Here is a 22,514-nt window from a genome sequence, read left to right on the forward strand (position 1 = left end):
CTAAGCTGAATGTGCCTGCTTTCGTTAGATCGCAGAAGTTACACAGCTTAACGCCTCGCTAGTACCAGTGTGGGAGACTGTCTGGGAATCCGTGGTGCGGTTGACTTTTTATTATGTCGTTTAGATTTTGTTTCACAATCGATTAAAAAGGACTATGGATTAAAGCATTTAATGTCAATGGCCATTCTAAGCTGAATGTGCCTGCTCTCGTCAGATCGCAGAAGTTACACAGCTTAAGGCCTCGCTAGTACCAGTGTGGGAGACTGTCTGGGAATCCGTGGTGCGGTTGACTTTTTATTATGTCGTTTAGATTTTGTTTCACAATCGATTAAAAAGGACTATGGATTAAAGCATTTAACGTCAATGGCCATTCTAAGCTGAATGTGCCTGCTCTCGTCAGAACGCAGAAGTTACACAGCTTAAGGCCTCGCTAGTACCAGTGTGGGAGAGTGTCTGGGAATCCGTGGTGCGGTTGCATTTTTATTATGTCGTTTAGATTTTGTTTCACAATAGATTAAATAGGACTATGGATTAAAGCATTTAACGTCAATGGCCATTCTAAGCTGAATGTGCCTGCTCTCGTCAGATCGCAGAAGTTACACAGCTTAAGGCCTCGCTAGTACCAGTGTGGGAGACTCTCTGGGAATCTGTGGTGCGGTTGACTTTTTATTATGTTGTTTAGATTTTGTTTCACAATAGATTAAATAGGACTATGGTTTTAAGGCTTTTAAAGTCAATGGCCATTCTAAGCTGAATGTGCCTGCTCTCTTCAGATCGCAGAAGTTACACAGCTTAAGGCCTCGCTAGTACCAGTGTGGGAGACTGTCTGGGAATCCGTGGTGCGGTTGACTTTTTATTATGTCATTTAGATTTTGTTTCACAATCGATTAAAAAGGACTATAGATTAAAGCATTTAATGTCAATGGCCATTCTAAGCTGAATGTGCCTGCTCTCGTTAGATCGCAGAAGTTACACAGCTTAACGCCTCGCTAGTACCAGTGTGGGAGACTGTCTGGGAATCCGTGGTGCGGTTGACTTTTTATTATGTCGTTTAGATTTTGTTTCACAATAGATTAAATAGGACTATGGATTAAAGCATTTAACGTCAAAGGCCATTCTAAGCTGAATGTGCCTGCTCTCGTCAGATCGCAGAAGTTACACAGCTTAAGGCCTCGCTAGTACCAGTGTGGGAGACTGTCTGGGAATACGTGGTGCGGTTGACTTTTTATTATGTCGTTTAGATTTTGTTTCACAATCGATTAAAAAGGACTATGGATTAAAGCATTTAATGTCAATGGCCATTCTAAGCTGAATGTTCCTGCTCTCGTCAGATCGCAGAAGTTACACAGCTTAAGGCCTCGCTAGTACCAGTGTGGGAGACTGTCTGGGAATCCGTGGTGCGGTTGACTTTTTATTATGTCGTTTAGATTTTGTTTCACAATCGATTAAAAAGGACTATGGATTATAGCATTTAATGTCAATGGCCATTCTAAGCTGAATGTGCCTGCTCTCGTCAGATCGCAGAAGTTACACAGCTTAAGGCCTCGCTAGTACCAGTGTGGGAGACTCTCTGGGAATCTGTGGTGCGGTTGACTTTTTATTATGTTGTTTAGATTTTGTTTCACAATAGATTAAATAGGACTATGGATTAAGGCTTTTAAAGTCAATGGCCATTCTGAGCTGAATGTGCCTGCTCTCGTCAGATCGCAGAAGTTACACAGCTTAAGGCCTCGCTAGTACCAGTGTGGGAGACTGTCTGGGAATCCGTGGTGCAGTTGACTTTTTATTATGTCGTTTAGATTTGTTTCACAATCGATTAAAAAGGACTATGGATTAAAGCATTTAATGTCAATGGCCATTCTAAGCTGAATGTGCCTGCTCTCGTTAGATCGCAGAAGTTACACAGCTTAACGCCTCGCTAGTACCAGTGTGGGAGACTGTCTGGGAATCCGTGGTGCGGTTGACTTTTTATTATGTCGTTTAGATTTTGTTTCACAATAGATTAAATAGGACTATGGATTAAAGCATTTAACGTCAATGGCCATTCTAAGCTGAATGTGCCTGCTCTCGTCAGATCGCAGAAGTCACACAGCTTAAGGCCTCGCTAGTACCAGTGTGGGAGACTGTCTGGGAATCCGTGGTGCGGTTGACTTTTTATTATGTCGTTTAGATTTTGTTTCACAATCGATTAAAAAGAACTATGGATTAAAGCATTTAATGTCAATGGCCATTCTAAGCTGAATGTGCCTGCTTTCGTTAGATCGCAGAAGTTACACAGCTTAACGCCTCGCTAGTACCAGTGTGGGAGACTGTCTGGGAATCCGTGGTGCGGTTGCATTTTTATTATGTCGTTTAGATTTTGTTTCACAATAGATTAAATAGGACTATGGATTAAAGCATTTAACGTCAATGGCCATTCTAAGCTGAATGTGCCTGCTCTCGTCAGATCGCAGAAGTTACACAGCTTAAGGCCTCGCTAGTACCAGTGTGGGAGACTCTCTGGGAATCTGTGGTGCGGTTGACTTTTTATTATGTTGTTTAGATTTTGTTTCACAATAGATTAAATAGGACTATGGTTTAAGGCTTTTAAAGTCAATGGCCATTCTAAGCTGAATGTGCCTGCTCTCTTCAGATCGCAGAAGTTACACAGCTTAAGGCCTCGCTAGTACCAGTGTGGGAGACTGTCTGGGAATCCGTGGTGCGGTTGACTTTTTATTATGTCGTTTAGATTTTGTTTCACAATCGATTAAAAAGGACTATAGATTAAAGCATTTAATGTCAATGGCCATTCTAAGCTGAATGTGCCTGCTCTCGTTAGATCGCAGAAGTTACACAGCTTAACGCCTCGCTAGTACCAGTGTGGGAGACTGTCTGGGAATCCGTGGTGCGGTTGACTTTTTATTATGTCGTTTAGATTTTGTTTCACAATAGATTAAATAGGACTATGGATTAAAGCATTTAACGTCAAAGGCCATTCTAAGCTGAATGTGCCTGCTCTCGTCAGATCGCAGAAGTTACACAGCTTAAGGCCTCGCTAGTACCAGTGTGGGAGACTGTCTGGGAATACGTGGTGCGGTTGACTTTTTATTATGTCGTTTAGATTTTGTTTCACAATCGATTAAAAAGGACTATGGATTAAAGCATTTAATGTCAATGGCCATTCTAAGCTGAATGTTCCTGCTCTCGTCAGATCGCAGAAGTTACACAGCTTAAGGCCTCGCTAGTACCAGTGTGGGAGACTGTCTGGGAATCCGTGGTGCGGTTGACTTTTTATTATGTCGTTTAGATTTTGTTTCACAATCGATTAAAAAGGACTATGGATTATAGCATTTAATGTCAATGGCCATTCTAAGCTGAATGTGCCTGCTCTCGTCAGATCGCAGAAGTTACACAGCTTAAGGCCTCGCTAGTACCAGTGTGGGAGACTCTCTGGGAATCTGTGGTGCGGTTGACTTTTTATTATGTTGTTTAGATTTTGTTTCACAATAGATTAAATAGGACTATGGATTAAGGCTTTTAAAGTCAATGGCCATTCTGAGCTGAATGTGCCTGCTCTCGTCAGATCGCAGAAGTTACACAGCTTAAGGCCTCGCTAGTACCAGTGTGGGAGACTGTCTGGGAATCCGTGGTGCAGTTGACTTTTTATTATGTCGTTTAGATTAGGTTTCACAATCGATTAAAAAGGACTATGGATTAAAGCATTTAATGTCAATGGCCATTCTAAGCTGAATGTGCCTGCTCTCGTTAGATCGCAGAAGTTACACAGCTTAACGCCTCGCTAGTACCAGTGTGGGAGACTGTCTGGGAATCCGTGGTGCGGTTGACTTTTTATTATGTCGTTTAGATTTTGTTTCACAATAGATTAAATAGGACTATGGATTAAAGCATTTAACGTCAATGGCCATTCTAAGCTGAATGTGCCTGCTCTCGTCAGATCGCAGAAGTCACACAGCTTAAGGCCTCGCTAGTACCAGTGTGGGAGACTGTCTGGGAATCCGTGGTGCGGTTGACTTTTTATTATGTCGTTTAGATTTTGTTTCACAATCGATTAAAAAGAACTATGGATTAAAGCATTTAATGTCAATGGCCATTCTAAGCTGAATGTGCCTGCTTTCGTTAGATCGCAGAAGTTACACAGCTTAACGCCTCGCTAGTACCAGTGTGGGAGACTGTCTGGGAATCCGTGGTGCGGTTGACTTTTTATTATGTCGTTTAGATTTTGTTTCACAATCGATTAAAAAGGACTATGGATTAAAGCATTTAATGTCAATGGCCATTCTAAGCTGAATGTGCCTGCTCTCGTCAGATCGCAGAAGTTACACAGCTTAAGGCCTCGCTAGTACCAGTGTGGGAGACTGTCTGGGAATCCGTGGTGCGGTTGACCTATTATTATGTCGTTTAGATTTTGTTTCACAATCGATTAAAAAGGACTATGGATTAAAGCATTTAATGTCAATGGCCATTCTAAGCTGAATGTGCCTGCTCTCGTCAGATCGCAGAAGTTACACAGCTTAAGGCCTCGCTAGTACCAGTGTGGGAGACTGTCTGGGAATCCGTGGTGCGGTTGACTTTTTATTATGTCGTTTAGATTTTGTTTCACAATAGATTAAATAGGACTATGGATTAAAGCATTTAACATCAATGGCCATTCTAAGCTGAATGTGCCTTCTCTCGTCAGATCGCAGAAGTTACACAGCTTAAGGCCTCACCAGTACCAGTGTGGAGACTGTCTGGGAATCCGTGGTGCGGTTGACTTTTTATTATGTTGTTTAGATTTTGTTTCACAATAGATTAAATAGGACTTTGGATTAAAGCATTTAACGTCAATGGCCATTCTAAGCTGAATGTGCCTGCTCTCGTCAGAACGCAGAAGTTACACAGCTTAAGGCCTCGCTAGTACCAGTGTGGGAGAGTGTCTGGGAATCCGTGGTGCGGTTGCATTTTTATTATGTCGTTTAGATTTTGTTTCACAATAGATTAAATAGGACTATGGATTAAAGCATTTAACGTCAATGGCCATTCTAAGCTGAATGTGCCTGCTCTCGTCAGATCGCAGAAGTTACACAGCTTAAGGCCTCGCTAGTACCAGTGTGGGAGACTCTCTGGGAATCTGTGGTGCGGTTGACTTTTTATTATGTTGTTTAGATTTTGTTTCACAATAGATTAAATAGGACTATGGTTTAAGGCTTTTAAAGTCAATGGCCGTTCTAAGCTGAATGTGCCTGCTCTCTTCAGATCGCAGAAGTTACACAGCTTAAGGCCTCGCTAGTACCAGTGTGGGAGACTGTCTGGGAATCCGTGGTGCGGTTGACTTTTTATTATGTCGTTTAGATTTTGTTTCACAATCGATTAAAAAGGACTATAGATTAAAGCATTTAATGTCAATGGCCATTCTAAGCTGAATGTGCCTGCTCTCGTTAGATCGCAGAAGTTACACAGCTTAACGCCTCGCTAGTACCAGTGTGGGAGACTGTCTGGGAATACGTGGTGCGGTTGACTTTTTATTATGTCGTTTAGATTTTGTTTCACAATCGATTAAAAAGGACTATGGATTAAAGCATTTAATGTCAATGGCCATTCTAAGCTGAATGTGCCTGCTCTCGTCAGATCGCAGAAGTTACACAGCTTAAGGCCTCGCTAGTACCAGTGTGGGAGACTGTCTGGGAATCCGTGGTGCGGTTGACTTTTTATTATGTCGTTTAGATTTTGTTTCACAATCGATTAAAAAGGACTATGGATTATAGCATTTAATGTCAATGGCCATTCTAAGCTGAATGTGCCTGCTCTCGTCAGATCGCAGAAGTTACACAGCTTAAGGCCTCGCTAGTACCAGTGTGGGAGACTCTCTGGGAATCTGTGGTGCGGTTGACTTTTTATTATGTTGTTTAGATTTTGTTTCACAATAGATTAAATAGGACTATGGATTAAGGCTTTTAAAGTCAATGGCAATTCTGAGCTGAATGTGCCTGCTCTCGTCAGATCGCAGAAGTTACACAGCTTAAAGCCTCGCTAGTACCAGTGTGGGAGACTGTCTGGGAATCCGAGGTGCAGTTGACTTTTTATTATGTCGTTTAGATTTTGTTTCACAATCGATTAAAAAGGACTATGGATTAAAGCATTTAATGTCAATGGCCATTCTAAGCTGAACGTGCCTGCTCTCGTTAGATCGCAGAAGTTACACAGCTTAACGCCTCGCTAGTACCAGTGTGGGAGACTGTCTGGGAATCCGTGGTGCGGTTGACTTTTTATTATGTCGTTTAGATTTTGTTTCACAATAGATTAAATAGGACTATGGATTAAAGCATTTAACGTCAATGGCCATTCTAAGCTGAATGTGCCTGCTCTCGTCAGATCGCAGAAGTCACACAGCTTAAGGCCTCGCTAGTACCAGTGTGGGAGACTGTCTGGGAATCCGTGGTGCGGTTGACTTTTTATTATGTCGTTTAGATTTTGTTTCACAATCGATTAAAAAGAACTATGGATTAAAGCATTTAATGTCAATGGCCATTCTAAGCTGAATGTGCCTGCTTTCGTTAGATCGCAGAAGTTACACAGCTTAACGCCTCGCTAGTACCAGTGTGGGAGACTGTCTGGAAAACCGTGGTGCGGTTGACTTTTTATTATGTCGTTTAGATTTTGTTTCACAATCGATTAAAAAGGACTATGGATTAAAGCATTTAATGTCAATGGCCATTCTAAGCTGAATGTGCCTGCTCTCGTCAGATCGCAGAAGTTACACAGCTTAAGGCCTCGCTAGTACCAGTGTGGGAGACTGTCTGAGAATCCGTGGTGCGGTTGACTTTTTATTATGTCGTTTAGATTTTGTTTCACAATCGATTAAAAAGGACTATGGATTAAAGCATTTAATGTCAATGGCCATTCTAAGCTGAATGTGCCTGCTCTCGTCAGATCGCAGAAGTTACACAGCTTAAGGCCTCGCTAGTACCAGTGTGGGAGACTGTCTGGGAATCCGTGGTGCGGTTGACTTTTTATTATGTCGTTTAGATTTTGTTTCACAATCGATTAAAAAGGACTATGGATTAAAGCATTCAATGTCAATGGCCATTCTAAGCTGAATGTGCCTTCTCTCGTCAGATTGCAGAAGTTACACAGCTTAAGGCCTCGCTAGTACCAGTGTGGGAGACTGTCTGGGAATCCGTGGTGCGGTTGACTTTTTATTATGTCGTTTAGATTTTGTTTCACAATAGATTAAATAGGACTATGGATTAAAGCATTTAACGTCAATGGCAATTCTAAGCTGAATGTGCCTGCTCTCGTCAGAACGCAGAAGTTACACAGCTTAAGGCCTCGCTAGTACCAGTGTAGGAGACAGTCTGGGAATCCGTGGTGCGGTTGACTTTTTATTATGTTGTTTAGATTTTGTTTCACAATAGATTAAATAGGACTTTGGATTAAGGTTTTTAATGTCAATGGCCATTCTAAGCTGAATTTGCCTTCTCTCGTTAGATCGCAGAAGTTACACAGCTTAACGCTTCGCTAGTACCAGTGTGGGAGACTGTCTGGGAATCCGTGGTGCGGTTGACTTTTTATTATGTCGTTTAGATTTTGTTTCACAATAGATTAAATAGGACTATGGATTAAAGCATTTAACATCAATGGCCATTCTAAGCTGAATGTGCCTGCTCTCGTCAGATCGCAGAAGTTACACAGCTTAAGGCCTCACCAGTACCAGTGTGGGAGACTGTCTGGGAATCCGTGGTGCGGTTGACTTTTTATTATGTCGTTTAGATTTTGTTTCACAATTGATTAAAAAGGACTATGGATTAAAGCATTTAATGTCAATGGCCATTCTAAGCTGAATGTGCCTGCTCTCGTCAGAACGCAGAAGTTACACAGCTTAAGGCCTCGCTAGTACCAGTGTGGGAGAGTGTCTGGGAATCCGTGGTGCGGTTGCATTTTTATTATGTCGTTTAGATTTTGTTTCACAATAGATTAAATAGGACTATGGATTAAAGCATTTAACGTCAATGGCCATTCTAAGCTGAATGTGCCTGCTCTCGTCAGATCGCAGAAGTTACACAGCTTAAGGCCTCGCTAGTACCAGTGTGGGAGACTCTCTGGGAATCTGTGGTGCGGTTGACTTTTTATTATGTCGTTTAGCTTATGTTTCACAATAGATTAAATAGGACTATGGATTAAAGCATTTAACGTCAATGGCCATTCTAAGCTGAATGTGCCTGCTCTCGTCAGATCGCAGAAGTTACACAGCTTAAGGCCTCGCTAGTACCAGTGTGGGAGACTGTCTGGGAATCCGTGGTGCGGTTGAATTTTTATTATGTCGTTTAGATTTTGTTTCACAATCGATTAAAAAGGACTATGGATTAAAGCATTTAATGTCAATGGCCATTCTAAGCTGAATGTCCCTGCTCTCGTCAGATCGCAGAAGTTACACAGCTTAAGGCCTCACCAGTACCAGTGTGGGAGACTGTCTGGGAATCCGTGGTGCGGTTGACTTTTTATTATGGCGTTTCGATTTTGTTTCACAATTGATTAAAAAGGACTATGGATTAAAGCATTTAACGTCAATGGCAATTCTAAGCTGAATGTGCCTGCTCTCGTCAGAACGCAGAAGTTACACAGCTTAAGGCCTCACTAGTACCAGTGTGGGAGACTGTCTGGGAATCCATGGTGCGTTTGAATTTTTATTATGTCGTTTAGATTTTGTTTCACAATCGATTAAAAAGGACTATAGATTAAAGCATTTAATGTCAATGGCCATTCTAAGCTGAATGTTCCTGCTCTCGTCAGATCGCAGAAGTTACACAGCTTAAGTCCTCGCTAGTACCAGTGTGGGAGACTGTCTGGGAATCCGTGGTGCGGCTGACTTTTTATTATGTCGTTTAGATTTTGTTTCACAATCGATTAAAAAGGACTATGGATTAAAGCATTTAATGTCAATGGCCATTCTAAGCTGAATGTGCCTGCTCTCGTAAGATCGCAGAAGTTACACAGCTTAACGCCTCGCTAGTACCAGTGTGGGAGACTGTCTGGGAATCCGTGGTGCGGTTGACTTATTATTATGTCGTTTAGATTTTGTTTCACAATAGATTAAATAGGACTATGGATTAAAGCATTTAACGTCAATGGCCATTCTAAGCTGAATGTGCCTGCTCTCGTCAGATCGCAGAAGTTACACAGCTTAAGGCCTCGCTAGTACCAGTGAGGGAGACTGTCTGGGAATCAGTGGTGCGGTTGAATATTTATTAGGTCGTTTAGATTTTGTTTCACAATCGATTAAAAAGGACTATGGATTAAAGCATTTAATGTCAATGGCCATTCTAAGCTGAATGTGCCTGCTCTCGTTAGATCGCAGAAGTTACACAACTTAACGCCTCGCTAGTACCAGTGTGGGAGACTGTCTGGGAATCCGTGGTGCGGTTGACTTTTTATTATGTCGTTTAGATTTTGTTTCACAATAGATTAAATAGGACTATGGATTAAAGCATTTAACGTCAATGGCCATTCTAAGCTGAATGTGCCTGCTCTCGTCAGATCGCAGAAGTTACACAGCTTAAGGCCTCGCTAGTACCAGTGTGGGAGACTGTCTGGGAATCCGTGGCGCGGTTGAATTTTTATTTTGTCGTTTAGATTTTGTTTCACAATCGATTAAAAAGGACTATGGATTAAAGCATTTAATGTCAATGGCCATTCTAAGCTGAATGTCCCTGCTCTCGTCAGATCGCAGAAGTTACACAGCTTAAGGCCTCGCTAGTACCAGTGTGGGAGACTGTCTGGGAATCCGTGGTGCGGTTGACTTTTTATTATGTCGTTTAGATTTTGTTTCACAATCGATTAAAAAGGACTATGGATTAAAGCATTTAATGTCAATCGCCATTCTAAGCTGAATGTGCCTGCTCTCGTCAGTTCGCAGAAGTTACTCAGCTTAAGGCCTCGCTAGTACCAGTGTGGGAGACTGTCTGGGAATCCGTGGAGTGGTTGACTTTTTATTATGTCGTTTAGATTTTTGTTTCACAATCGATTAAAAAGGACTATGGATTAAAGCATTTAATGTCAATGGCAATTCTAAGCTGAATGTGCCTGCTCTCGTCAGATCGCAGAAGTTACACAGCTTAAGGCCTCGCTAGTACCAGTGTGGGAGACTGTCTTGGAATCCTTGGTGCGGTTGACTTTTTATTATGTCGTTTAGATTTTGTTTCACAATCGATTAAAAAGGACTATGGATTAAAGCATTTAATGTCAATGGCCATTCTAAGCTGAATGTGCCTGCTCTCGTCAGATCGCAGAAGTTACGCAGCTTAAGGCCTCGCTAGTACCAGTGTGGGAGACTGTCTGGGAATCTGTGGTGCGGTTGACTTTTTATTATGTCGTTTAGATTTTGTTTCACAATCGATTAAAAAGGACTATGGATTAAAGCATTTAATGTCAATGGCCATTCTAAGCTGATTGTGCCTGCTCTCGTTAGATCGCAGAAGTTACACAGCTTAACGCCTCGCTAGTACCAGTGTGGGAGACTGTCTGGGAATCCGTGGTGCGGTTGACTTTTTATTATGTCGTTTAGATTTTGTTTCACAATCGATTAAAAAGGACTATGGATTAAAGCATTTAATGTCAATGGCCATTCTAAGCTGAATGTGCCTGCTCTCGTCAGATCGCAGAAGTTACACAGCTTAAGGCCTCGCTAGTACCAGTGTGGGAGACTGTCTGGGAATCCGTGGTGCGGTTGACTTTTTATTATGTCGTTTAGATTTTGTTTCACAATCGATTAAAAAGGACTATGGATTAAAGCATTTAATGTCAATGGCCATTCTAAGCTGAATGTGCCTGCTCTCGTCAGATCGCAGAAGTTACACAGCTTAAGGCCTCGCTAGTACCAGTGTGGGAGACTGTCTTGGAATCCGTGGTGCGGTTGACTTTTTATTATGTCGTTTAGATTTTGTTTCACAATCGATTAAAAAGGACTATGGATTAAAGCATTTAATGTCAATGGCCATTCTAAGCTGAATGTCCCTGCTCTCGTCAGATCGCAGAAGTTACACAGCTTAAGGCCTCGCTAGTACCAGTGTGGGAGACTGTCTGGGAATCCGTGGTGCGGTTGACTTTTTATTATGTCGTTTAGATTTTGTTTCACAATCGATTAAAAAGGACTATGGATTAAAGCATTTAATGTCAATGGCCATTCTAAGCTGAATGTGCCTGCTCTCGTTAGATCGCAGAAGTTACACAGCTTAAGGCCTCGCTAGTACCAGTGTGGGAGACTGTCTGGGAATCCGTGGTGCGGTTGACTTTTTATTATGTCGTTTAGATTTTGTTTCACAATTGATTAAAAGGACTATGGATTAAAGCATTTAACGTCAATGGCCATTCTAAGCTGAATGTGCCTGCTCTCGTCAGATCGCAGAAGTTACGCAGCGTAAGGCCTCGCTAGTACCGGTGTGGGAGACTGTCTGGGAATCCGTGGTGCGGTTGACTTTTTATTATGTCGTTTAGATTTTGTTTCACAATCGATTAAAAAGGACTATGGATTAAAGCATTTAATGTCAATGGCCATTCTAAGCTGAATGTGCCTGCTCTCGTTAGATCGCAGAAGTTACACAGCTTAACGCCTCGCTAGTACCAGTGTGGGAGACTGTCTGGGAATCCGTGGTGCGGTTGACTTTTTATTATGTCGTTTAGATTTTGTTTCACAATAGATTAAATAGGACTATGGATTAAAGCATTTAACGTCAATGGCAATTCTAAGCTGCATGTGCCTGCTCTCGTCAAAACGCAGAAGTTACACAGCTTAAGGCCTCGCTAGTACCAGTGTGGGAGACTGTCTGGGAATCAGTGGTGCGGTTGAATATTTATTAGGTCGTTTAGATTTTGTTTCACAATCGATTAAAAAGGACTATGGATTAAAGCATTTAATGTCAATGGCCATTCTAAGCTGAATGTGCCTGCTCTCGTTAGATCGCAGAAGTTACACAGCTTAACGCCTCGCTAGTACCAGTGTGGGAGACTGTCTGGGAATCCGTGGTGCGGTTGACTTTTTATTATGTCGTTTAGATTTTGTTTCACAATCGATTAAAAAGGACTATGGATTAAAGCATTTAATGTCAATGGCCATTCTAAGCTGAATGTGCCAGCTCTCGTAAGATCGCAGAAGTTACACAGCTTAACGCCTCGCTAGTACCAGTGTGGGAGACTGTCTGGGAATCCGTGGTGCGGTTGACTTATTATTATGTCGTTTAGATTTTGTTTCACAATCGATTAAAAAGGACTATGGATTAAAGCATTTAATGTCAATGGCCATTCTAAGCTGAATGTGCCTGCTCTCGTTAGATCGCAGAAGTTACACAGCTTAACGCCTCGCTAGTACCAGTGTGGGAGAATGTCTGGGAATCCGTGGTGCGGTTGACTTTTTATTATGTCGTTTAGATTTTGTTTCACAATAGATTAAATAGGACTATGGATTAAAGCATTTAACGTCAATGGCCATTCTAAGCTGAATGTGCCTGCTCTCGTCAGATCGCAGAAGTTACACAGCTTAAGGCCTCGCTAGTACCAGTGTGGGAGACTGTCTGGGAATCCGTGGTGCGGTTGACTTTTTATTATGTCGTTTAGATTTTGTTTCACAATCGATTAAAAAGGACTATGGATTAAAGCATTTAATGTCAATGGCCATTCTAAGCTGAATGTGCCTGCTCTCGTCAGATCGCAGAAGTTACTCAGCTTAACGCCTCGCTAGTACCAGTGTGGGAGACTGTCTGGGAATCTGTGGTGCGGTTGACTTTTTATTATGTCGTTTAGATTTTGTTTCACAATCGATTAAAAAGGACTATGGATTAAAGCATTTAATGTCAATGGCCATTCTAAGCTGAATGTGCCTGTTCTCGTCAGATCGCAGAAGTTACACAGCTTAAGGCCTCGCTAGTACCAGTGTGGGAGACTGTCTTGGAATCCGTGGTGCGGTTGACTTTTTATTATGTCGTTTAGATTTTGTTTCACAATCGATTAAAAAGGACTATGGATTAAAGCATTTAATGTCAATGGCCATTCTAAGCTGAATGTGCCTGCTCTCGTCAGATCGCAGAAGTTACGCAGCTTAAGGCCTCGCTAGTACCAGTGTGGGAGACTGTCTGGGAATCCGTGGTGCGGTTGACTTTTTATTATGTCGTTTAGATTTTGTTTCACAATCGATTAAAAAGGACTATGGATTAAAGCATTTAATGTCAATGGCCATTCTAAGCTGAATGTGCCTGCTCTCGTTAGATCGCAGAAATTACACAGCTTAACGCCTCGCTAGTACCAGTGTGGGAGACTGTCTGGGAATCCGTGGTGCGGTTGACTTTTTATTATGTCGTTTAGATTTTGTTTCACAATCGATTAAAAAGGACTATGGATTAAAGCATTTAATGTCAATGGCCATTCTAAGCTGAATGTGCCTGCTCTCGTTAGATCGCAGAAGTTACACAGCTTAACGCCTCGCTAGTACCAGTGTGGGAGACTGTCTGGGAATCCGTGGTGCGGTTGACTTTTTATTATGTCGTTTAGATTTTGTTTCACAATCGATTAAAAAGGACTATGGATTAAAGCATTTAATGTCAATGGCTATTCTAAGCTGAATGTGCCTGCTCTCGTCAGATCGCAGAAGTTACACAGCTTAAGGCCTCGCTAGTAGCAGTGTGGGAGACTGTCTGGGAATCCGTGGTGCGGTTGACTTTTTATTATGTCGTTTAGATTTTGTTTCACAATAGATTAAATAGGACTATGGATTAAAGCATTTAACGTCAATGGCAATTCTAAGCTGAATGTGCCTGCTCTCGTCAGAACGCAGAAGTTACACACCTTAAGGCCTCGCTAGTACCAGTGTGGGAGACAGTCTGGGAATCCGTGGTGCGGTTGACTTTTTATTATGTTGTTTAGATTTTGTTTCACAATAGATTAAATAGGACTTTGGATTAAGGCTTTTAATGTCAATGGCCATTCTAAGCTGAATTTGCCTTCTCTCGTTAGATCGCAGAAGTTACACAGCTTAACGCCTCGCTAGTACCAGTGTGGGAGACTGTCTGGGAATCCGTGGTGCGGTTGACTTTTTATTATGTCCTTTAGATTTTGTTTCACAATAGATTAAATAGGACTATGGATTAAAGCATTTAATGTCAATGGCCATTCTAAGCTGAATGTGCCTGCTCTCGTCAGATCGCAGAAGTTACACAGCTTAAGGCCTCACCAGTACCTGTGTGGGAGACTGTCTGGGAATCCGTGGTGCGGTTGACTTTTATTATGTCGTTTAGATTTTGTTTCACAATTGATTAAAAAGGACTATGGATTAAAGCATTTAACGTCAATGGCCATTCTAAGCTGAATGTGCCTGCTCTCGTCAGAACGCAGAAGTTACACAGCTTAAGGCCTCGCTAGTACCAGTGTGGGAGAGTGTCTGGGAATCCGTGGTGCGGTTGAATTTTTATTATGTCGTTTAGATTTTGTTTCACAATCGATTTAAAAGGACTATGGATTAAAGCATTTAATGTCAATGGCCATTCTAAGCTGAATGTCCCTGCTCTCGTCAGATCGCAGAAGTTACACAGCTTAAGGCCTCGCTAGTACCAGTGTGGGAGACTGTCTGGGAATCCGTGGTGCGGTTGAATTTTTATTATGTCGTTTAGATTTTGTTTCACAATAGATTAAATAGGACTATGGATTAAAGCATTTAACGTCAATGGCCATTCTAAGCTGAATGTGCCTGCTCTCGTCAGATCGCAGAAGTTACACAGCTTAAGGCCTCGCTTGTACCAGTGTGGGAGACTCTCTGGGAATCTGTGGTGCGGTTGACTTTTTATTATGTTGTTTAGATTTTGTTTCACAATAGATTAAATAGGACTATGGATTAAGGCTTTTAAAATCAATGGCCATTCTAAGCTGAATGTGCCTGCTCTCGTCAGATCGTAGAAGTTACACAGCTTAAGGCCTCGCTAGTACCAGTGTGGGAGACTGTCTGGGAATCCGTGGTGCGGTTGACTTTTTATTATGTCGTTTAGATTTTGTTTCACAATCGATTAAAAAGGACTATAGATTAAAGCATTTAATGTCAATGGCCATTCTAAGCTGAATGTGCCTGCTCTCGTTAGATCGCAGAAGTTACACAGCTTAACGCCTCGCTAGTACCAGTGTGGGAGACTGTCTGGGAATCCGTGGTGCGGTTGACTTTTTATTATGTCGTTTAGATTTTGTTTCACAATAGATTAAATAGGACTATGGATTAAAGCATTTAACGTCAATGGCCATTCTAAGCTGAATGTGCCTGCTCTCGTCAGATCGCAGAAGTTACACAGCTTAAGGCCTCGCTAGTACCAGTGTGGGAGACTGTCTGGGAATCCGTGGTGCGGTTGACTTTTTATTATGTCGTTTAGATTTTGTTTCACAATCGATTAAAAAGGACTATGGATTAAAGCATTTAATGTCAATGGCCATTCTAAGCTGAATGTGCCTGCTCTCGTCAGATCGCAGAAGTTACTCAGCTTAAGGCCTCGCTAGTACCAGTGTGGGAGACTGTCTGGGAATCCGTGAAGCGGTTGACTTTTTATTATGTCGTTTAGATTTTGTTTCACAATCGATTAAAAAGGACTATGGATTAAAGCATTTAATGTCAATGGCCATTCTAAGCTGAATGTGCCTGCTCTCGTCAGATTGCAGAAGTTACACAGCTTAAGGCCTCGCTAGTACCAGTGTGGGAGACTGTCTTGGAATCCGTGGTGCGGTTGACTTTTTATTATGTCGTTTAGATTTTGTTTCACAATCGATTAAAAAGGACTATGGATTAACGCATTTAATGTCAATGGCCATTCTAAGCTGAATGTGCCTGCTCTCGTCAGATCGCAGAAGTTACACAGCTTAAGGCCTCGCTAGTACCAGTGTGGGAGACTGTCTGGGAATCCGTGGTGCGGTTGACTTTTTATTATGTCGTTTAGATTTTGTTTCACAATCGATTAAAAAGGACTATGGATTAAAGCGTTTAATGTCAATGGCCATTCTAAGCTGAATGTGCCTGCTCTCGTTAGATCGCAGAAGTTACACAGCTTAACGCCTCGCTAGTACCAGTGTGGGAGACTGTCTGGGAATCCGTGGTGCGGTTGACTTTTTATTATGTCGTTTAGATTTTGTTTCACAATCGATTAAAAAGGACTATGGATTAAAGCATTTAATGTCAATGGCCATTCTAAGCTGAATGTGCCTGCTCTCGTCAGATCGCAGAAGTTACGCAGCTTAAGGCCTCGCTAGTACCAGTGTGGGAGACTGTCTGGGAATCCGTGGTGCGGTTGACTTTTTATTATGTCGTTTAGATTTTGTTTCACAATTGATTAAAAAGGACTATGGATTAAAGCATTTAACGTCAATGGCCATTCTCAGCTGAATGTGCCTGCTCTCGTCAGAACGCAGAAGTTACACAGCTTAAGGCCTCGCTAGTACCAGTGTGGGAGACTGTCTGGGAATCCATGGTGCGGTTGAATTTTTATTATGTCGTTTAGATTTTGTTTCACAATCGATTAAAAAGGACTATGGATTAAAGCATTTAATGTCAATGGCCATTCTAAGCTGAATGTCCCTGCTCTCGTCAGATCGCAGAAGTTACACAGCTTAAGGCCTCGCTAGTACCAGTGTGGGAGACTGTCTGGGAATCCGTGGTGCGGTTGAATTTTTATTATGTCGTTTAGATTTTTGTTTCACAATCGATTAAAAAGGACTATGGATTAAAGCATTTAATGTCAATGGCCATTCTAAGCTAAATGTGCCTGCTCTCGTCAGATCGCAGAAGTAACTCAGCTTAAGGCCTCGCTAGTACCAGTGTGGGAGACTGTCTGGGAATCCGTGGAGCGGTTGACTTTTTATTATGTCGTTTAGATTTTGTTTCACAATCGATAAAAAGGACTATGGATTAAAGCATTTAATGTCAATGGCCATTCTAAGCTGAATGTGCCTGCTCTCGTCAGATCGCAGAAGTTACACAGCTTAAGGCCTCGCTAGTACCAGTGTGGGAGACTGTCTGGGAATCCGTGGTGCGGTTGACTTTTTATTATGTCGTTTAGATTTTGTTTCACAATAGATTAAATAGGACTATGGATTAAAGCATTTAATGTCAATGGCCATTCTAAGCTGAATGTGCCTGCTCTCGTCAGATCGCAGAAGTTACACAGCTTAAGGCCTCGCTAGTACCAGTGTGGGAGACTGTCTGGGAATCAGTGGTGCGGTTGAATATTTATTATGTCGTTTAGATTTTGTTTCACAATCGATTAAAAAGGACTATGGATTAAAGCATTTAATGTCCCTGCTCTCGTCAGATTGCAGAAGTTACACAGCTTAAGGCCTCGCTAGTACCAGTGTGGTAGACTGTCTGGGAATCTGTGGTGCGGTTTACTTTTTATTATGTCGTTTAGATTTTGTTTCACAATAGATTAAATAGGACTATGGATTAAACCATTTAATGTCAATGGCCATTCTAAGCTGCATGTGCCTGCTCTCGTCAGAACGCAGAAGTTACACAGCTTAAGGCCTCGCTAGTACCAGTGTGGGAGACAGTCTGGGAATCCATGGTGCGGTTGCATTTTTATTATGTCGTTTAGATTTTGTTTCACAATCGATTAAAAAGGACTATGGATTAAAGCATTTAATGTCAATGACCATTCTAAGCTGAATGTCCCTGCTCTCGTCAGATCGCAGAAGTTACACAGCTTAAGGCCTCGCTAGTACCAGTGTGGGAGACTGTCTGGGAATCCGTGGTGCGGTTGAATTTTTATTATGTCGTTTAGATTTTTGTTTCACAATCGATTAAAAAGGACTATGGATTAAAGCATTTAATGTCAATGGCCATTCTAAGCTGAATGTGCCTGCTCTCGTCAGATCGCAGAAGTAACTCAGCTTAAGGCCTCGCTAGTACCAGTGTGGGAGACTGTCTGGGAATCCGTGGAGCGGTTGACTTTTTATTATGTCGTTTAGATTTTGTTTCACAATCGATTAAAAAGGACTATGGATTAAAGCATTTAATGTCAATGGCCATTCTAAGCTGAATGTGCCTGCTCTCGTCAGATCGCAGAAGTTACACAGCTTAAGGCCTCGCTAGTACCAGTGTGGGAGACTGTCTGGGAATCCGTGGTGCGGTTGACTTTTTATTATGTCGTTTAGATTTTGTTTCACAATAGATTAAATAGGACTATGGATTAAAGCATTTAATGTCAATGGCCATTCTAAGCTGAATGTGCCTGCTCTCGTCAGATCGCAGAAGTTACACAGCTTAAGGCCTCGCTAGTACCAGTGTGGGAGACTGTCTGGGAATCAGTGGTGCGGTTGAATATTTATTATGTCGTTTAGATTTTGTTTCACAATCGATTAAAAAGGACTATGGATTAAAGCATTTAATGTCCCTGCTCTCGTCAGATTGCAGAAGTTACACAGCTTAAGGCCTCGCTAGTACCAGTGTGGGAGACTGTCTGGGAATCTGTGGTGCGGTTTACTTTTTATTATGTCGTTTAGATTTTGTTTCACAATAGATTAAATAGGACTATGGATTAAACCATTTAATGTCAATGGCCATTCTAAGCTGCATGTGCCTGCTCTCGTCAGAACGCAGAAGTTACACAGCTTAAGGCCTCGCTAGTACCAGTGTGGGAGACAGTCTGGGAATCCATGGTGCGGTTGCATTTTTATTATGTCGTTTAGATTTTGTTTCACAATCGATTAAAAAGGACTATGGATTAAAGCATTTAATGTCAATGACCATTCTAAGCTGAATGTCCCTGCTCTCGTCAGATCGCAGAAGTTACACAGCTTAAGGCCTCGCTAGTACCAGTGTGGGAGACTGTCTGGGAATCCGTGGTGTGGCTGACTTTTTATTATGTCGTTTAGATTTTGTTTCACAATCGATTAAAAAGGACTATGGATTAAAGCATTTAATGTCAATGGCCATTCTAAGCTGAATGTGCCTGCTCTCGTTAGATCGCAGAAGTTACACAGCTTAACGCCTCGCTAGTACCAGTGTGGGAGACTGTCTGGGAATCCGTGGTGCGGTTGACTTTTTATTATGTCGTTTAGATTTTGTTTCACAATAGATTAAATAGGACTATGGATTAAAGCATTTAACGTCAATGGCCATTCTAAGCTGAATGTGCCTGCTCTCGTCAGATCGCAGAAGTTACACAGCTTAAGGCCTCGCTAGTACCAGTGTGGGAGACTGTCTGGGAATCCGTGGTGCGGTTGAATTTTTATTATGTCGTTTAGATTTTGTTTCACAATCGATTAAAAAGGACTACGGATTAAAGCATTTAATGTCAATGGCCATTCTAAACTGAATGTCCCTGCTCTCGTCAGATCGCAGAAGTTACACAGCTTAAGGCCTCGCTAGTATCAGTGTGGGAGACTGTCTGGGAATCCGTGGTGCGGTTGACTTTTTATTATGTCGTTTAGATTTTGTTTCACAATCGATTAAAAAGGACTATGGATTAAAGCATTTAATGTCAATGGCCATTCTAAGCTGAATGTGCCTGCTCTCGTCAGATCGCAGAAGTTACTCAGCTTAAGGCCTCGCTAGTACCAGTGTGGGAGACTTTTTATTATGTCGTTTAGATTTTGTTTCACAATAGATTAAATAGGACTATGGATTAAAGCATTTAATGTCAATGGCCATTCTAAGCTGAATGTGCCTGCTCTCGTTATGTCGCAGAAGTTACACAGCTTAACGCCTCGCTAGTACCAGTGTGGGAGACTTTTTATTATGTCGTTTAGATTTTGTTTCACAATAGATTAAATAGGACTATGGATTAAAGCATTTAACGTCAATGGCCATTCTAAGCTGAATGTGCCTGCTCTCGTCAGATCGCAGAAGTTACACAGCTTAAGGCCTCACCAGTACCAGTGTGGGAGACTGTCTGGGAATCCGTGGTGCGGTTGACTTTTTATTATGTCGTTTAGATTTTGTTTCACAATTGATTAAAAAGGACTATGGATTAAAGCATTTAACGTCAATGGCCATTCTAAGCTGAATGTGCCTGCTCTCGTCAGAACGCAGAAGTTACACAGCTTAAGGCCTCGCTAGTACCAGTGTGGGAGACTGTCTGGGAATCCGAGGTGCGGTTGACTTTTTATTATGTCGTTTAGATTTTGTTTCACAATCGATTAAAAAGGACTATGGATTAAAGCATTTAATGTCAATGGCCATTCTAAGCTGAATGTGCCTGCTCTCGGCAGATCGCAGAAGTTACACAGCTTAAGGCCTCGCTAGTACCAGTGTGGGAGACTGTCTGGGAATCCGTGGTGCGGTTGACTTTTTATTATGTCGTTTAGATTTTGTTTCACAATCAATTAAAAAGGACTATGGATTAAAGCATTTAATGTCAATGGCCATTCTAAGCTGAATGTGCCTGCTCTCGTTATGTCGCAGAAGTTACACAGCTTAACGCCTCGCTAGTACCAGTGTGGGAGACTTTTTATTATGTCGTTTAGATTTTGTTTCACAATAGATTAAATAGGACTATGGATTAAAGCATTTAACGTCAATGGCCATTCTAAGCTGAATGTGCCTGCTCTCGTCAGATCGCAGAAGTTACACAGCTTAAGGCCTCGCTAGTACCAGTGTGGGAGACTGTCTGGGAATCCGTGGTGTGGTTGAATTTTTATTATGTCGTTTAGATTTTGTTTCACAATCGATTAAAAAGGACTATGGATTAAAGCATTTAATGTCAATGGCCATTCTAAGCTGAATGTGCCTGCTCTCGTCAGATCGCAGAAGTTACACAGCGTAAGGCCTCGCTAGTACCAGTGTGGGAGACTGTCTGGGAATCCATGGTGCGGTTGAATTTTTATTATGTAGTTTAGATTTTGTTTCACAATCGATTAAAAAGGACTATGGATTAAAGCATTCAATGTCAATGGCCATTCTAAGCTGAATGTCCCTGCTCTCGTCAGATCGCAGAAGTTACACAGCTTAAGGCCTCGCTAGTACGAGTGTGGGAGACTGTCTGGGAATCCGTGGTGCGGTTGCCTTTTTATTATGTTGTTTAGATTTTGTTTCACAATAGATTAAATAGGACTATGGATTAAGGCTTTTAATGTCAATGGCCATTCTAAGCTGAATGTGCCTGCTCTCGTCAGATCGCAGAAGTTACACAGCATAAGGTCTCGCTAGTACCTGTGTAGGAGACTGTCTGAGAATCAGTGGTGCGGTTGACTTTTTATTATGTCGTTTAGATTTTGTTTCACAATAGATTAAATAGGACTATGGATTAAAGCATTTAATGTCAATGGCCATTCTAAACTGAATGTCCCTGCTCTCGTCAGATCGCAGAAGTTACACAGCTTAAGGCCTCGCTAGTACCAGTGTGGGAGACTGTCTTGGAATCCGTGGTGCGGTTGGCTTTTTATTATGTCGTTTAGATTTTGTTTCTCAAACGATTAAAAAGGACTATGGATTAAAGCATTTAATGTCAATGGCCATTCTAAGCTGAATGTGCCTGCTCTCGTCAGATCGAAGAAGTTACACAGCTTAACGCCTCGCTAGTACCAGTGTGGGAGACTGTCTGGGAATCCGTGGTGCGGTTGACTTTTTATTATGTCGTTTAGATTTTGTTTCACAATCGATTAAAAAGGACTATGGATTATAGCATTTAATGTCAATGGCCATTCTAAGCTGAATGTACCTGCTCTCGTCAGATCGCAGAAGTTACACAGCTTAAGGCCTCGCTAGTACCAGTGTGGGAGACTCTCTGGGAATCTGTGGTGCGGTTGACTTTTTATTATGTTGTTTAGATTTTGTTTCACAATAGATTAAATAGGACTATGGATTAAGGCTTTTAAAGTCAATGGCCATTCTGAGCTGAATGTGCCTGCTCTCGTCAGATCGCAGAAGTTACACAGCTTAAGGCCTCGCTAGTACCAGTGTGGGAGACTGTCTGGGAATCCGTGGTGCAGTTGACTTTTTATTATGTCGTTTAGATTTTGTTTCACAATCGATTAAAAAGGACTATGGATTAAAGCATTTAATGTCAACGGCCATTCTAAGCTGAATGTGCCTGCTCTCGTTAGATCGCAGAAGTTACACAGCTTAACGCCTCGCTAGTACCAGTGTGGGAGACTGTCTGGGAATCCGTGGTGCGGTTGACTTTTTATTATGTCGTTTAGATTTTGTTTCACAATAGATTAAATAGGACTATGGATTAAAGCATTTAACGTCAATGGCCATTCTAAGCTGAATGTGCCTGCTCTCGTCAGATCGCAGAAGTCACACAGCTTAAGGCCTCGCTAGTACCAGTGTGGGAGACTGTCTGGGAATCCGTGGTGCGGTTGACTTTTTATTATGTCGTTTAGATTTTGTTTCACAATCGATTAAAAAGAACTATGGATTAAAGCATTTAATGTCAATGGCCATTCTAAGCTGAATGTGCCTGCTTTCGTTAGATCGCAGAAGTTACACAGCTTAACGCCTCGCTAGTACCAGTGTGGGAGACTGTCTGGGAATCCGTGGTGCGGTTGACTTTTTATTATGTCGTTTAGATTTTGTTTCACAA

The 22,514-nt window shown here is 41.8% G+C and overlaps 25 pseudogenes; all 25 read left to right on the forward strand.

Annotated features, from left to right (window-relative positions):
• The first annotated feature begins 4,266 nt into the window (after nucleotides 1-4,266).
• On the forward strand, nucleotides 4,267-4,383 carry LOC142701822 (5S ribosomal RNA; annotated as a pseudogene).
• A 1,184-nt stretch (nucleotides 4,384-5,567) lies between these two features.
• Nucleotides 5,568-5,684, forward strand: LOC142701833 (5S ribosomal RNA; annotated as a pseudogene).
• Nucleotides 5,685-6,869: 1,185 nt separating this feature from the next.
• LOC142701844 (5S ribosomal RNA) lies at nucleotides 6,870-6,986 on the forward strand (annotated as a pseudogene).
• Nucleotides 6,987-9,659: 2,673 nt separating this feature from the next.
• LOC142710024 (5S ribosomal RNA) lies at nucleotides 9,660-9,776 on the forward strand (annotated as a pseudogene).
• A 442-nt stretch (nucleotides 9,777-10,218) lies between these two features.
• LOC142702285 (5S ribosomal RNA) lies at nucleotides 10,219-10,335 on the forward strand (annotated as a pseudogene).
• Nucleotides 10,336-10,590: 255 nt separating this feature from the next.
• LOC142701855 (5S ribosomal RNA) lies at nucleotides 10,591-10,707 on the forward strand (annotated as a pseudogene).
• A 255-nt stretch (nucleotides 10,708-10,962) lies between these two features.
• Nucleotides 10,963-11,079, forward strand: LOC142710031 (5S ribosomal RNA; annotated as a pseudogene).
• A 69-nt stretch (nucleotides 11,080-11,148) lies between these two features.
• Nucleotides 11,149-11,265, forward strand: LOC142708429 (5S ribosomal RNA; annotated as a pseudogene).
• A 1,184-nt stretch (nucleotides 11,266-12,449) lies between these two features.
• Nucleotides 12,450-12,566, forward strand: LOC142701866 (5S ribosomal RNA; annotated as a pseudogene).
• A 441-nt stretch (nucleotides 12,567-13,007) lies between these two features.
• LOC142689589 (5S ribosomal RNA) lies at nucleotides 13,008-13,124 on the forward strand (annotated as a pseudogene).
• A 2,114-nt stretch (nucleotides 13,125-15,238) lies between these two features.
• On the forward strand, nucleotides 15,239-15,355 carry LOC142701888 (5S ribosomal RNA; annotated as a pseudogene).
• A 441-nt stretch (nucleotides 15,356-15,796) lies between these two features.
• On the forward strand, nucleotides 15,797-15,913 carry LOC142701899 (5S ribosomal RNA; annotated as a pseudogene).
• A 255-nt stretch (nucleotides 15,914-16,168) lies between these two features.
• LOC142689600 (5S ribosomal RNA) lies at nucleotides 16,169-16,285 on the forward strand (annotated as a pseudogene).
• A 627-nt stretch (nucleotides 16,286-16,912) lies between these two features.
• LOC142701910 (5S ribosomal RNA) lies at nucleotides 16,913-17,029 on the forward strand (annotated as a pseudogene).
• A 976-nt stretch (nucleotides 17,030-18,005) lies between these two features.
• LOC142701921 (5S ribosomal RNA) lies at nucleotides 18,006-18,122 on the forward strand (annotated as a pseudogene).
• Nucleotides 18,123-18,724: 602 nt separating this feature from the next.
• Nucleotides 18,725-18,843, forward strand: LOC142666006 (5S ribosomal RNA; annotated as a pseudogene).
• A 254-nt stretch (nucleotides 18,844-19,097) lies between these two features.
• Nucleotides 19,098-19,214, forward strand: LOC142710276 (5S ribosomal RNA; annotated as a pseudogene).
• Nucleotides 19,215-19,972: 758 nt separating this feature from the next.
• LOC142717452 (5S ribosomal RNA) lies at nucleotides 19,973-20,091 on the forward strand (annotated as a pseudogene).
• Nucleotides 20,092-20,503: 412 nt separating this feature from the next.
• LOC142666525 (5S ribosomal RNA) lies at nucleotides 20,504-20,622 on the forward strand (annotated as a pseudogene).
• A 625-nt stretch (nucleotides 20,623-21,247) lies between these two features.
• LOC142693202 (5S ribosomal RNA) lies at nucleotides 21,248-21,366 on the forward strand (annotated as a pseudogene).
• A 253-nt stretch (nucleotides 21,367-21,619) lies between these two features.
• On the forward strand, nucleotides 21,620-21,738 carry LOC142737659 (5S ribosomal RNA; annotated as a pseudogene).
• A 67-nt stretch (nucleotides 21,739-21,805) lies between these two features.
• On the forward strand, nucleotides 21,806-21,924 carry LOC142716764 (5S ribosomal RNA; annotated as a pseudogene).
• Nucleotides 21,925-21,991: 67 nt separating this feature from the next.
• Nucleotides 21,992-22,110, forward strand: LOC142666788 (5S ribosomal RNA; annotated as a pseudogene).
• A 67-nt stretch (nucleotides 22,111-22,177) lies between these two features.
• LOC142735545 (5S ribosomal RNA) lies at nucleotides 22,178-22,296 on the forward strand (annotated as a pseudogene).
• Nucleotides 22,297-22,363: 67 nt separating this feature from the next.
• Nucleotides 22,364-22,482, forward strand: LOC142703971 (5S ribosomal RNA; annotated as a pseudogene).
• The last annotated feature ends 32 nt before the right edge of the window (nucleotides 22,483-22,514 follow it).

Source organism: Rhinoderma darwinii, chromosome 1 (genome assembly GCF_050947455.1).
Source record: "Rhinoderma darwinii isolate aRhiDar2 chromosome 1, aRhiDar2.hap1, whole genome shotgun sequence".
Taxonomy (NCBI): Eukaryota; Metazoa; Chordata; class Amphibia; order Anura; family Rhinodermatidae; genus Rhinoderma; species Rhinoderma darwinii.